This window comes from Carlito syrichta, unplaced genomic scaffold, assembly GCF_000164805.1.
Source record: "Carlito syrichta isolate Samal-C Ts95f unplaced genomic scaffold, Tarsius_syrichta-2.0.1 Scaffold301619, whole genome shotgun sequence".
Classification (NCBI taxonomy): Eukaryota; Metazoa; Chordata; class Mammalia; order Primates; family Tarsiidae; genus Carlito; species Carlito syrichta.
Window position 1 is genome coordinate 515,979 of NW_007245715.1, and position 13,956 is coordinate 529,934.

Genomic DNA, 13,956 nt, shown 5'->3' on the forward strand with positions numbered 1-13,956 from the left:
TTAATAGAACTACTTACATAAACTGCCATATCCAAGGTGCCCTGGAGTTGTATGACCAGTAGACATGATCTCAGTAATTACAGGGCAAAGCACGGGAAACACAGTAGCATATGGCTACTGCTCAGCTCCCTGACTCTTGACTCCCACAGAACAGCAAATGTGCCAGTAATTTTGCCCACCATTGTTTTTGTACCATCAGTGCAGATGTCAACACAGTGAAAAAGACAAATAAAATCTCAATATGGTTATAAAAATAGTTTTGACCTCATGCAGGGATCTGCAGATATAACTTGGAGAACCACTGACTTATAGCTAGCAGTGACCCCAGAAATAGAATGTGTCTTGTTGATGGTTCTGGTAAAATTGCAGGGAAGATTTTTACCGACTCATTTGGGTCATGTTCCTCTTCCTGAATCAATCGCTGTGATGTGGTGCAGGAGGCATTCTGATCAGGCCTGGATGATGTGAATACCTCTCTATGGAGGACAGGACAGATCAGTCCATCCAAAGCATGGGAAGTGGGTTTTCATAAGAAGCCAAGACTTTCTAGCAAGAAGAGGAAAGGGATACCGCACAGGCAAAAACAACGAATACATGATGATGGTTCAGTAGGGTAAGAGAAGTTGGTAATAAGTACCTGGGGGAGGGACTGGGCCCATTCCTGAGGGAGCTGGAGGCCAGCACCAGGCAAGAGAATGGATTAAAGCTAAGGAGATGGTCCTAGGCAGGAGCCTAACCCCTAGAGGCACTAGGTCAGCCAGTTTGGTTCAGCCCAGCGGGAAGGACCAGGCAAACAAATTGTGTGTGTGTTTTCAGGGGTAGGTACTAGATGTGTTTGCAGGGTGTTTATTTCATTCTATGGCTCTCTTCAACAATGATAGTGTATGACGGTCTCTATGTCTCCTAATGATCAGGCTTGACCCAGAAATGGGAACTCAGTGGGTATTCCAGGGTGGTTGGTGGGGCAAGGCAGAGGGAAGTCAGATGCAGAAGTTGGGGATGGAGAATGACTGTCCAGCCCATCCATAAGTTAGTGAAAAGGAGTCATGTCACACCACACATTACAGTTTAAAAATGGCACTCACTCAAACGTGATTCTAGGCTGGGCCTAGTGGCTCATTCCTGTAATCCCAGCACTTTGGGAGGCTGTGGAGGGAAATCACTTGAGGCCGGAGTTTGAGACCAGCCTGCACAACAAAGGAGGACCACCCCCACACACACAAAATATACATTAGAAACCCACCTGATCATAGTGGTGTGTACCTGTAGTCCCTGCTACTTGAGAGGCTAAGGTGGGAGGATGGCTTGAGCCCAAGAGGCCAAGGCCGCAGTGAGCCCAGATGGCAGCGCTGTATTCCAACCAGGGCTACAAAGCCAGATGCTGTTTCTAACAAACAAAAACCAAATGCTATTCTCCCTGTCAGGACTTTTTAACTTTTACCATTTAACACTGTGGATTCTACTTATTTACCCTCAGAATTATTGATATCCTTGACTAATATGACTATCAAGAACATTTAACTCTGGTAACCAGAACTCTTTCCTCTTGAAATACTCTTTCTCTGTTTTCAATGTCATACTTTCCCAGGTTTCCTCCTAATTTTCTGGCTGCTGCCTCTCAGACTCCCCTGCACATCCCTTAGATGATGGTAGTCTTGGGGGGCTGTGCCATACATTTCTTCCCTGTAAGCAATCTGATCTGTCCTCACGCTCTCAATTATTAACCACCTTTCCTTCTTTTTTTTTTTTGAGTTGGAGTCTCACTCTGTCGCCCAGACTGGAGTGCAGTGGCCGCTGCCGGCCACAGCAGCCTCGACCTGCTGGGTTCCCCTGCTGGGTTCCGGCGATCCTTCCGCCTCAGCCTTCCAAGTAGCTGGAACTACAGGCGTGCGCTACCACGCCCAGCTAATTTTTGATTTTTATTGTAGAGATGCGGTCTCGCCAAGTTGCCCAGGTGGGTCTCAAACCAGTGGGCTCAGGCAATTCACTCACCTCAGCCTCCCAAAGGTGCGGGATTACAGGCTGAGCCACCGAGCCCGGCAACATTTCTTTCTTAAAACCACTGTAACCACACTGCCTTCTGCATGCACAAATACATTCTTTGTATGCTAAGTCTCCATCAATACTTTCCTCTAGGGCAGGGGTCCTCAAACTTTTAAAACAGGGGGCCAGTTCACTGTCCCTCAGACCGTTGGAGGGGCGGACTATAATTTAAAAAAAAAAACTATGAACAAATTCCTATGCATACTGCACATATCTTATTTTGAAGTGAAAAAACAAAGCGGGAACAAATACAATATTTAAAATGAAGAACAAGTAAAGTTAAATCAACAAACTTACCAGTATTTCAGTGGGAACTATGGGCCTGCTGTTGGCTAATGAGATGGTCAATGTCCGATTCCATATTTGTCACTGCTAGTCGTAACAAGTTAAGGCAGCAAAAACACCCAGCGGGCCGGATTAATGTCCTCGGAGGGCTGCATGTGGCCTGAGGGCCGTAGTTTGAGGACCCCTGCTCTAGGGCCTGGGATAATCAGAGCAATTAGTACACTATTGGTACCAACACCATCATAAACCCAAACATACATGGGAGAGGGGAAGGGCTGAAATCAAATCATCTTGACCATCCAGATGTCTAGACTGTGGTGTGGGAGAGAGGGATGTGTGCATGTGCCTGCAACTATTTTTCTATCTATCTTTCATATTGCCATTAACATGAAAAAAATCTATGAAGGCTTTTAGAGATGATGTGTCTGTAGCGCCCAGAGAATATGTGATTGGTCCATGAAATGTAATTGAGTAAATGAATCTGTCCTATGCATAGGCACATGCAGTAGGTACTGTGAGGGGTGCAGGGTGAATATGGGATGGGGATGAGGGGACTGACACAGACACGACTGTCTTCAGAATATATTTTAGAAGCCCATGCAATACAGTTTCAGCATGCTATTGTATATTAAACAATCTAAACTAAAAAAATTGTATTCGTGTATTTTAATACACATAATTTTTTCACATTTTAATATTCCTGAAATCAGGATATAGCTAACAGATGATTTGTGTGTTAGAGTTTAATTGACCATATTATTTTTTTTCTAGTTGTACTAAAAATAAAGATGAGATTTACAATCAATGCTGCCTTAGAAAAGATGAAAAATATGTGGATCTATCAAAGAACTTAATCCATAGCAACATATCCTTAAATCTCTGTTCTGTTGCTCAACTCTCTCTAATATCACATAGCTACCCAGAGGCCTCCCTCCCCCATTCTCTCCTCTCCACCAAAACACAACAAACCCTCCCTGATCTCCCTGATACCTTCCCCCAAGAGAGTGCATTCTCTTTGTGTTCTCTTTCTTCCTCTCTCCCTTTTCCCTTTTCTCTTTGGAAGTCAATCTGTCAGCCCCACTACTCAAGTTCTTCTTCAGCTCTGCTGATTGTCCTGCTCCACTTAATATGAGAAAGAGAGAGAGAAGTAAATGTTTGCTTGGTGTGTACAATTTTCTTTAGCAAGAAAGAGGCTTTAAATAGTCCCTGCAGTAATAATTGCTGGGCCAAGAGCAAGAGTAAGAGGCAGATATTGAGGTATGTGCATCATTCTGCAGCAAGATTGGATGGATGAGGGTGTTACCTACAAGAGGGTATCCTGGGAAAGCTCAGATTTTAAAACAACCAACCATGACCACAGCACTCCAGGAATTTCACATGTATGCATGCACATTCACACACATGCACATGGGCATAAACAAACACAGGTGCTTAAACAATAGGCTGAGGCCCTCACATCACACTGGGAGAGAGAAAGGTAGGGCTAGTGTGATGCCCTCTTTTCCAGGGATGAAGAGGCCCAGGGGGATAGGAGTGAGGGAGGCAACCCAATCAGGTCACCCAGCAATTCACTGGCAGGACAGGGAGCGCCGGATGCATATGACTCTCCTGGGCTGGTCAGGCTGTCTCAAATGGGAAGCTTGAGCTGCAGAGGGCTTGAGGGTCTTGTGTGGCCCAGAGCAGAAGAGTTGTGTTAGCCTGGCTGGCTTAAGGCCAGAGCAGCAGAAGGGCTGGAGCCCCACTCCTACTTCCATACCCCAAACAACTGCCACAAATGGCTGGACATGATGCTATAGAGTAGCCCTCATTGAAAGAAGAACGCCTCATACCTGAAGAGATGTGGAGATGGAAGGAGGAAGGGGAGACAAGAAGGTGGCCCCTGAGGAGAAGATCAAGCTTCCCCAGGACATTGGAAAAAAATGAGGAAAAGCTGGGAGGATGAGTCTGCAGAGGGAATGAGGGAGGAAGCTCTACTTTGGCTGCCTATCTCACCCTTGTGCTTGGGTCCTCAACCTCCAAGGTGTCTAGCAGCCAACCAGTCTCAGGATTCTCATGGTTGGAGAAGGATCCCTGAGAGAACTTGGGAGGTCCCTGCTGATGAGGGTGGGCTATGGCTGGGCTGATCAGCTCCCACCTCTCTGAGCTGAATGCTGTTCCAGTGCTAGGATCAGGCAAGATGCCAGTACTAGGTATGATAAGTGTGCCCTGCCCTTCACAGGGCTCTGGGCAGTGAGAGTATAAATAAGAAAGGGGAGAGGCTGTGCTCAGAAGGAAATCGTGTGTCAACACAGGTGCAGCTAAAGTCCAATCCAATCTGTAAATCCTTCCCCAGAGCAGAGCCTCCAAGGCTGGCTGCACCCTAGGAATTACCAAAGGCCTGCTGCAAGCTCAGAGCCTGTGGAAAAAGTCAGAAACCTTTTATTTAGGAGGTGGATTTGTAGACCTCAGATAGGTAGGCAGGAAGCCCTGAGACTAAGAGGCCTAGTTCCCTGGGATCTTTCAGAGCTGGGCTCAGGCTGAACTTCAAAGCCTTCTTCTCAGCCCTTGTTCTCTGGTGATCCTGGCTGCAGGGCGTGTATGTGACTGAGAACAGGTCAGGTTTAATTATTAATCATCCGGCCAGGTCAGTCAATTTACACCATGTGTCTCTCAGAGCTGTGAGAAATCTGTGCTCAAGGAGTCCCCCCAATGCTTATAAGATGTTCAGAGAAGAGGGTTCCAGAAGCCTCCCTGCAGCCCCTGGGTCTTCAGGAGGCATTGATTAGGTGTGGGCATCAGGCAGGCAGGTGTGGTTTCTAAAGTGAAGGGTGAGCCGAGGCCATCCGCCCAGTGTTGACAGAACTGCCATAAACTCTGCTTTGTTCCCAGCTCTGCCTGGGAAGGTCTGGAGAACTGGGTGGGCCTCTAGGTGGAGATGCAGTGAGGACAGACAGGTTTGGGGAGGACGTGCTCCTGGGGGCACAGAGAGATGGGGCCTTCCAGAGGCAGGAAGCCCAGCTCTGCGGCTGTTAGGCGGCCATGCTTTGGGCAACATAAGCAGGGCTATGTTATCAACTGTCAGGGCCAACTGCCAGCCCTGGGCTAGGGGGAGCTGGGGAGGGAAATGATGGACAAGGCCAAAATGGGGGGTGTGCTCCCGGGCACTACTCCAAGGACCCACCCCATTCCTACAGCCAGCCAGCTGGGCCTGTTCTCATGGTGTCTGGTGACTGGGCAGAGACCCAGGGCTCAGGCCTCTGGTGCCCCATCCAGTCGCAGAGATGAACAAGGGGATTGTTTAGGACACCTACTCTGTAGTGCGGGGCATAGCAGAGGGCTCACTGGCCACCGCAGAGGCACATCCACAGCAGACCACATGATTAGGGCTATAAAAGTGTGTGTGTGTCAAGGGTCGGGGTAAAAAGTGTTCTGGGACACAGTAGGGGACCAGTGACATCTGTGGGGAGGTCAGAGAAGATCACGTAAGGCCTCATAAAGAAGGTAATGTTCAAGTAGAGTGTTAAAGAAAGTCAGTTTCCAAGTAGAGAGAAAGAGCTGACGGGCCTTCCAAGCAGTGGGAAAACCAAGGAACCGAGAAGGGGCCTTTCTAGGGGACCGATGAGACAGACACCAAGTACAGCTGAACCACAAATGGAGGCTGTAGGAGTGAGAAGATGGGTGGCTGAGTGCCAAGCTAGTGTATATGAGGAACACGTGAGATCACCATCCAAGAGACCAGCGTGGCTGACTCTGAGCAAGCCTACCCCACTGGTGCACTTTGCTCCTGATAGTGGACTCCCAGGAAGATAGTAACAAGGACCACAGCTCTCCACAGGGCTGTGGCATGTAGTACTAGGGCCATGGGAGAGCTAGTGGTGAGAAGCAACCACACGCCACCTTGCGATTAACAGCAAGTCTCCATTCCTGCCTTCCTTTTGCCTCAACAACCTCAGGCAAGCACAAGGTACATATCAAATGTACAAATAGGAAAACTGAGGTGGCAGAAGGTAGACATTTGCCCGCGCCCCAGAATGAGTTCATTGTGCATTTGACCTAGGAATTCCAGGTCCTGATTCCCAGCATGGAGACCTATCTCTGAGTCACAAAGCCCTCTCCCTCCTAGGCTTGCAGACAGTGATGGTGAGAAGCCCTGTGGGCAAACAGGAGGCACCCTTTGTATCTCTCCTCAGGCTGCTCCTTATCAGACAGGTTTGAGAGGCAGTACTTCCCAGTCAGTACTTCCCAGTCAGGCTGGGTTCTCTCTGGGCTATGATTGTCCTTTGGGGAAAACAGCAAAGAGTAAATGCTGGAGAGATTTCTCCCCACAATCCAGAAGGGCAGAGGGCTCACCCAGAGCTCTCTGGTGTTGGGTGGTTATGGCCGGACAGTCAGGTGGTAGAGATGACAGTGGCCTCAACCTTGTCCTCTGGACACCAGTCCTGGAAGTTCAGCCAATTAACAGGAGAAGTTGGAAAATCAGAGTACAAATTGAAAAACAAACCACAAATTTAAGCCAGCATACGTACTCTCAGGTGGTGTGAGCAAAGGTCAGGCCTTCACACACTGGGAAGTGTCACCCTGACATCAAAAACTACTTCACACAGACCAGAAACCATCCTAATGTCCCCTCCAGAGAAGACCCACCGTGCTTTTCTCCAACGCTGGACTGTCAGCTACCTAAGAATTTTTTTCATCACCTCTCAGTATCTTTTCCTATGCCATGTACTGTCCCTCGGAGAATTCTTCTAGAATATGGAGTCAGGTAGAACAATCTCCTCAGATAAACTGAAATGCTCTCTTCGTTCTAACAAAGGAGTCATGTAATGGAGCATGTGTTCTCTTTTTGCCTTGGCTCCCAGGAGGCTTCCAGTCACATCTCATGCTTTGTCAGCCCTTACATATCACATACGTGCTGGCTCCAACTTTCTTCAATCCTTATTTACAACTTTTCCGTTGGCATAATCTGGTCAAACATGGAAATTACTTATGTACAACATCTCAACTTCTTGTTGGAAAGAGATGGCAAGTAAATAAACAAGCAACTTTCACTGAGAAAGGAGAGGTCAAAAGTGTAAAAGTCTGGCTGGCATTCTGGGGCTATGGGAAACCTCTTTTTTGATCATGTCTCTGTACTCCCAAGTCTCCTTAGAACACAGAACAGGACGCTTCCCTTTCTTCTCCCTAAAGTAGAAAAACTTGAGCAGCTCCAGGGCCCTACCTCCTCTCTTACCCTCTAGACGCAGATCACCTGGCAAATTCTCCCAAGTGAGGAAAAGGAAGAAACTGGTTCTTTGGCACCTTTTAGGCTTCCTGCCTGTTTTCCTTAAGTGCTGCCAGTGAGGGCCTTTATCTACTTTCTAGAGTCTTTAAGGAGATGCAGGAACAAGAAAAGATCCCCAGCCCTGAGACAGGTAGTGCAGAATAGTGGTTAAGCGCATCATGTAGACCTGGGTTTGAATTCCAGCTTTGCTGCTTTACTGGCTGTCTGACCCTTGGCAAATCACTTTGTTTTGCTAAGCCTCATTTTCCCCATCTATGAAATGGGGAGAATAACAGCACCCACCTCTTCAGTTGTGAAGATGCCAGAGGACAATATCCCTATAGAGTGTGGCATGCAGGGAGGCTTCAGTGATGGGCAGGGCTGATACTAGTTAGTGACTCGCTGAGGCAGGAAAGTGTGTGTAAACCCCAGCGCTCCTCACTGACAGTGACATGGCCCTGGGCAATGGCCCCTTTCCTTCCTCATCTCTCCTCTTCAAAATGATTGCTGACTGCACCGCTCTCTGTCCCCAGACGCAGGCTGTCACCACATCTTGAAAGTCATTTTAAAGATCACAACACTTTCAGCCACTAACAAAGATAGAGAGCTGGAAACCTGACTTTTGCCTGAACACAATGTGAATCCAACTAAAAATATCCTAACAGGTGCTCCCAGACCCAATCTGATGACTCCACTCCCTGTCCCCACCTCCACCCACCACAGCTCCCACCAGCTCCTTTTGCCATGGCCAGGCTCCTTTTCTCTGTCCTCACTGTCAAGTCTTTTTCACGCTAGAGTCTCCTCTACCTTGAATGTTCTCTATCCATCTCTCTCCTGCCCTCCCCACCAGTAAAATAAATGCCTCTTCTATTCTAGAAGTCCTTGGTTGACATCTAGGACAATGTTTCTCAAAATGTGATCAGTGAACCCCAACTACATTGAATCACCACAGGTTTGCTAAATGCAAATGCCTAGATCCTCCTTGTGATCTAGTGGGTCAGACTCTTTGTAGGAGGAGCCAGGAATCTGCATTTCTAGCAAGCATCCCAGGTGAATCTGATTCATCCAAAGCATAAACATCAATGATTTGTCTCGAGTCCCTTGCTGAGTTCGAGTCCAGGTAGGGCTAGACCTGGAAAATTCATGAAATGATATAATAGAAATAGCCTAGCCGGGCTCAGTGGCTCAGCCTGTAATCCTGCGCTTTGGGAGGCCGAAGTGAGTGAATTGCCTGACCCTGGGGGTTCAAGACCCGCCCAAGCAACTTGGCGAGACCTCATCTCTACAATAAATCAAAAATTAGCTGGGCGTGGTAGCGCACGTCTGTAGTTCCAGCTACTTGGAAGGCAGAGGCGGAAGAATCGCCAGAGCCCAGCAGGTCGAAGCTGCGAGGGCCAGGAGTGTGCCACTACACTCCAGCCTGGGCGACAGAGTGAGACTCCAACTCAAAAAAAAAAAAAAAGAAATAGACTAAATTCCCCAAGTGGCCCCAGTAATTCTGCCCAGGAGATCTGGATTCTAGTCTTGGTCCTGTACTAATAAGTTCTGATGCCTTAGAGAAGTCCCTTCTCTGGGCCTGTTTTCTCACTTGCAGAAGGAGAGCCAAGACTTGGGGGTCTCTAGGGCCAGCAAAGTGAGAAAAGAGAAGGAGAGTTTTCAGGGGTGAGCCTAGATGTTCAAGCACTGCCTAGGGGAACAGTCAATAGTTGCTATTGATGTTTAAAGGGTCACAGAGGTCTCGAGCCAGACATGGGCCAAAGTCAGTATCCAAGTGATCTAATCTAGTGGGGCAATGTGAGGAGCAACCCCAGTGTCTAGGCTGTGACTGACAGGCAGGGGCAGTCTGAGGAGGTCTGGCTACAGAAAGTGGGTCTGAGTATCAGAACTCCAACCCATGGACAGGGTCAGAACCAGGCTCTAGGGCCCAAAGGGACATCAGAGAGGAAACGGAAACACCCAGACTCGAGGGAACAGCTGTAACTTAGGGGATGTCCCTGGCGGTATCTGCATTGCACAACTCCAGAGATGCCATCTTATAGAACACAGTGTGGATGGTGCTCTCTAGAGTTGTGCGACATAGAACAGCATGCCAGGATGAGGCATGGGGACACTCCCAGGCATCCTGGATCCTGAACTTAAGGCAACAGGACTGGCATAGGCCCATTCATTGCTTTGGCCAGCTAGGACATAGAAAGTAGATGCCGAGAAGGCTGTTTCCCTACTTCTCTTGGTTGGGAACTGGAGGCCTGAGCTTGGCCCAAGGATGCCCACGTGAGGTGGGGGTGGAGGGGGGAAGCCCCAACAGGCTCAACAAGAACTTTCTTCAGATCTGCAACATGCTCTCAGTAATTACAGGTGGCCCCCTCACTTTGCCCTCTGGGTTCAGGCTGCCCAGCCCCTCCCCTTTGACTCAGGAGCACTGCCAACAAGAGGGAAGGGCCCAGGAGAAGGTTCCAGGTCATTCAAAGGACTGGCCAACTGGGCCCCAGGAGGCTGGCATTGTTTTGCTAGAAGAAATGGTTGAGAAAGAACTTAAGAATTCCTGAAATTTGGAGGGTTGCTGCCCAGAGCACAGATTGCAAAAACAAGTAAGATTCAGTGCCTTGCAGCACATCAAATGCTTTCACCAGCAGTTATCTTAACCCTGAAACCACCTGGGAGGTGATCTCAACTATTGCTTCCTTTTTTGCCCAAGGAAGTTACAGGGCCAACAGTGGCAGGACCAGACCTCTGCTTGGGCCTGCTATTTCCACTATAGCACTGACCAACAGATCTTCATCTTCACAGGGGATGGAACTGCCAGAAATGGCCTGACCCTGGTGCTGGGAAACTGGGTTCAGTCACTAGAAGCCTACAGAGCACTGGGTAGCAAAGCTAGGGGCTTGTAAGAAGTCAAGATATTTTTGTATTTGAGCCTCCAAAAGGGACTGCAACTCCCTACGTAATCAGACTAATCCCCCAGGGTTCACTCCTGAGAATCTCTAATTCTCTCTGGTAACTTAACCAGAGCCCTAAGCGGAATCCTTTTTGGCTTCTCCATTCAACCTTTTAAAACATCCACAATTCAGAGGGACCAAATCCCAACCTTAGTTGTTGTGAGTTTTCCCCAGTCAAATGTCAAGTGATCCCTGCATGACACATGACCACTCACAAGCTTTCAAATTCTCTTTATTAAAAATCTTTTTTTTCCTTTTGTAAAAACAAACACTTTGCAGTCAATTATACAGATCAGAAAAAAGTGGTGACAATTTATAGGACACTCAACAAATTTCAATACTTTACAAGTTTGAACTTAAATTAGTTTAGTGTTTTTGTTGTTCTCATAAATTAAAAAACAAAAAAACAAACTCTGGTCCAGTTCAAATACAATCTAATAATAATCTAACAGGTCACAACCTTGGACTGTCCGAGGATGGGAAACCCTGATACTAATGGCTGCTCACACCAACATCAAATTTATCAAATTCTTTGGGAATACTGTCCAGATATACTTTATTTGGGGTGCTAACAAAGAAAAGAAAATTACATGGGCCTTTTGTTCTATTAACCCAGGGTACAGATGAATATGTTGCTCAAGGTAGCACCTGCTCCTGAGTGTTTTCTGGGAGACGCTTTGAAATGGTTGACAAAACACTGAGAAAACACTTTAAAAAAACAAATCAGTATTTTCCTGGTTGCCTTTAATACTGCATTGTGTGGGACACACATAGGAATAAAAAGTGCAAATTATAGGGAAAGTGAAGGGCCATGTCAATGGAATTTTATAAAAATAAATAAAATATAAGTACATATATATACACACAAACATAGAATCTTAGATGATTTTAAACAAAAGGCTCTGCTTGAAGGCAGAGAGAGTCTCTTCTCTCGCCCTTCCAGGGGTTTCTCCAGCTTTCTAATAGGAAGGTCAGTCTATCAGCAGGGGAGCTATTACTTGACTCAGGAACTTGACCATCTGTATTTCCATGGAAATGCGACTGGGGGCAGGGGAAAGGGGAAAATTAGCTAGTGAAGTCTGCTCCCACCTTGCTGGGGGATAAAAATTCCAGCCTGTCTAATAATGTACAGTTCTGTCCTCTGATGAAAGAGGTGGGCTTTCCCCAGCAAGGCTAGGCAAGGAGGCCAAAGAGCTGCCCCAGACTTCTCTCAAGTGGGAAGAAAGACACACAGAGTCAAAGGTTTTCTGAGAAATGGAGGAGACATAGCTGGTGTCCAGAATGCCAAGTTACAACCTGTGCAATTGGCTGGGGAAACAATCTGGGCTGAGCCACAATCTCCAGTCTTTATTTTACTTGAGATATCAACTTTTCTGAAGCCCCCATATGGCCTTGTCAAAAGACAAATTACAACAACTTTAGTTTAAAGATCTTAATTAGCTTTTATTTTCCATTCTAGAATTGGGCAACAGTTCATTCTATAAGATAGAATGAGTGCTCCCATGAGCTGAGAGGAAGAGGCTGGCTTTAAAGACAGAAAAAGGCTGAGGAAGAAACAGAGAACAAAAGCCAGACAGGTAGTTGCATAGTTACTTGAATTGTAGAGGTTCAAGCTGAGAGGACATCCTTATTATGCCAGCTAAAACGGACAGTTTGGGGGATTTGGCAATCTCTCTCTCGCTCTGTCTCCTGATTTCTGGAAGGTTAGAGAAACCAACTTAGTTTTGGCTTGGTGGCACTAAACTTGAGCATGAGAGACTCCATTGTGGTTTGGTCTCTTGGGCCTAGTGCAGGAGCTCAGTCCAAACCAACAGTCTCTATAAATTTTATTTAATAGCCTGATGATGATTTCGGGCTTCTTGCTTCTTCCAGCCTCTCCTTGCCACACCTGTCCAAACTGGTCTGCTTTCCTCTGGTCCTTGCCCTAACTCCTCTCTCTCACAGGCTTCTGACAGTTCTTTCCTTGCCAGTGACAGCATGCCTCAAGGTTTGCACATGACCATTTTATGTTCTGAATTTGTCTCCTTTCTATGCCTCAGTTTCTTGATGTAAAATGTCAATGTTGAACTAGATAATCTCTCCATCCTTCTTCCATTAGTGAAGAGAACAGAATGTACATTCTACTCTTAAGTACCATTAACCACCCCCCCAAAACAACAAACACCCTACACAATCCCTTCTCAGTCTACCTGCCTGAGGTCAGGAATAGAAACAACAGGAACTGCCTAAGGGAAAGTGACCCACCTTCCTGGTTTTATTTTTCACAGCTAAGCTGTGGAGGGCTCCTTCAGGAAGTATCTCACCTCATGAAAACAGCCCCAGGCTCCCTTCTGACCTTCCTAGGGTCTGCTCCCTGACTGTGTGTAACTGTGGCAGGGTCCCATTTTCCCCAGCACCTTTGTCCCAAACTCCTCCAATGGAATATCAGGCTAGGATATCATGGCCTTTCTGGGGCCTAAAGGTGGTGACCCCCAGTACCAGAAAGAGCATTGGGCATAGGGCTGTGTTTCGTGACATTTTCACACTGACGTCCGCATGTATGGTCCATCCTGAGCCCTCCACCCTCTGCCCCGTTGGAAAGGGCCCACTTACAAACACTTGGCAAACCTCAAATGCTGCTCTTTGCAACTTTCTCTTTTTTTGCCTTCCTCTCCCACTGAGGGGCCATTTAAAAACCATCCCACTGTGAGGCTGTTGGACCCCAGAGTTCAGGCACCAAGGGTGAGTCAAGGACACATGCCGCTTCCTTGCGACTGTGCCTCTCAAGCCAATGTCACGCATGGCAGAGATGCCAGTATTTGACCTGAGCCTAAACCAACTGCTGTTTTAGCTGGACGGAGAAGGTGCTTCTGTTTTCATTTTTAATTAAAGGGTATCTATACCACATTCATTGTCCAAAATAGAACAAATTCTGACATTGCTTGCAATGAAGAGAAGGGAAGTAAGTTTGGAGAAAACATATCAAAATGAGCCTCCAAAATGAAGGGTTCTTTTCTCCTCCATAAAATTCATTTAATTTTACCTTAAGGCATAAATCTGGCAGACTTCTACAATAAGAGAGAGGAAGAACAAGTTATCAAATACAGGGGCTTTTCAGAAAGGTGACCCAGCTGAAGGAAAGGTTAATGAAGCCCCTCTCAGCTTCTGCCAACTGATTGTCTACAATGCTCCTTCTCTAGGACTGCAGGACCTGACACAGTTCCCTCACATGGGACACATGGGAAGCCAGGCAGAGAAATTGCTACACATTCACTCCAGGGGTTCACTTGATCCAGGAGTTTCCATTAAACCTTTCCCTTGCATGACTCAGAGGCCTGATCTGTTATATCCTATCAATGACTTAAACACTGTGAAAATCCCTAAGAAGTCGGATTTTATAAGAAGGAAATAATCCTTAGCACAGAAGGAGGGAAGGAAGAAAGGAGAGAGAGAGAGGGAGTGGGAGAGAGGGAG